The following is a 1561-nucleotide window of genomic DNA, read 5'->3' as shown; positions in this document are numbered from 1 at the left end:
CTACTGACCAATACATGGTAGAGCTGAGGCCGCAGCTCAGTGGACCCTTAGCTGAGGTGGCAGCTGAAATGCCTAAAGAACACATGAACAAGTATGAACTGTTTAAATCCAAGGCGAGAGTCAGAATGGGGATAACACCCGAGCAGTCTCGTCGGAGGTTCAGAGCCCTAAGGTGGAAACCAGACATGTCATTTACCCGACATGCCTACCACATTGTGAAACATTGGGATGCCTGGATATCAGGAGCAAGTGTTGACTCTCCAGTAAATTTGCCCTTCCTAATGCAAATGGAACAATTCTTAGAGGGTGTTCCTGAGGAAATCGAAAGATACATCCTAGATGGGAAACCCAAAACTGTAATTGAGGCAGGAGAGATTGGAGCCAGATGGGTGGAGGTGGCAGAGAAGAAAACTGGTCGCAGTTGGAGCGGAGACCAGAAGGGACCACCCCAGACCACACCCTATTACTGGGGGCCGCCCAAAGCCCCACCTACCTCCCAAAGAACCCTCCAGACCCCTTATCGTCCCACCACCCCGTTCTCCAGCAACCCTCCTCGCCCCAGTGACCCGTCAGCTGGACGATGTTTTAAGTGTAACGAGCTGGGGCATGTAAAGGCCAACTGCCCCAAGAACCCCAACAGATTACAGTTCATTGCACCGGAATCACACCAGAGGTCCACAGGCCCAGATACCTCCCAGATACCCTTGGAGCGGAGGGAAACTGTGAGTGTGGGCGGGAAGAAGGTCACCGCGTGGAGGGACACCGGAGCACAAGTGTCAGCTATCCATGCTTCCTTAGTGGACCCCAATTTAATCAACCCAGAGATCCAAGTGACGATTCAACCCTTCAAGTCCAACTCTTTCAATTTGCCTACAGCCAAGTTGCCTGTCCAGTACAAGGGCTGGTCAGGAATGTGGACTTTTGCAGTCTATGATGATTATCCCATCCCCATGCTGTTGGGGGAAGACTTGGCCAATCATGTGAAGCAGGCCAAGAGGGTGGGAATGGTCACCCGCAGCCAGGCTAAACAAGCCGTGAGACCTAGCTCTGTTCCGGAAACTTCTATCAGGACCCAGTCAGAGGTGATGGACCTGGACCCCAGGCCAATGTCTGCAACAGCAGTAGTGGATCCAGTCCCAGAGACCCAGATGGAACCAGTCCCAGAACCGGAACCAGCCGAACAACCAACACCAGACCCCGTGTCAGCACTGAATCCAGTACTTGCAACCTCAACAACAGAGGGCCCCACCGAACCTGAACTGGCAGCAGCCGATAACCCTACACAAGAGGCTCAGCCGGAGCCTGAATCCCAACATAGTGCACCAGCGGAGAGCGGTTCACAGTCAACAGAAACAGCTCCATCCCCTATATCGCTTCCAGAGGGACCAAGCCTAGGTCCACAATCCCATGAGGAACTGATGTCTCCAGCATCAAGGGAACAGTTCCAGACCGAACAGGAAGCAGATGAAAGCCTCCAGAGAGCTTGGACGGCGGCACGGAGCAACCCACCGCCTCTCAGCTCTTCTAATCGATCCAGGTTTGTTATAGAAAGAGGACTTTT

Source organism: Caretta caretta, chromosome 1 (assembly GCF_965140235.1).
Source record: "Caretta caretta isolate rCarCar2 chromosome 1, rCarCar1.hap1, whole genome shotgun sequence".
Taxonomy (NCBI): domain Eukaryota; kingdom Metazoa; phylum Chordata; order Testudines; family Cheloniidae; genus Caretta; species Caretta caretta.
Note: the sequence above shows the minus strand (reverse complement) of the source record.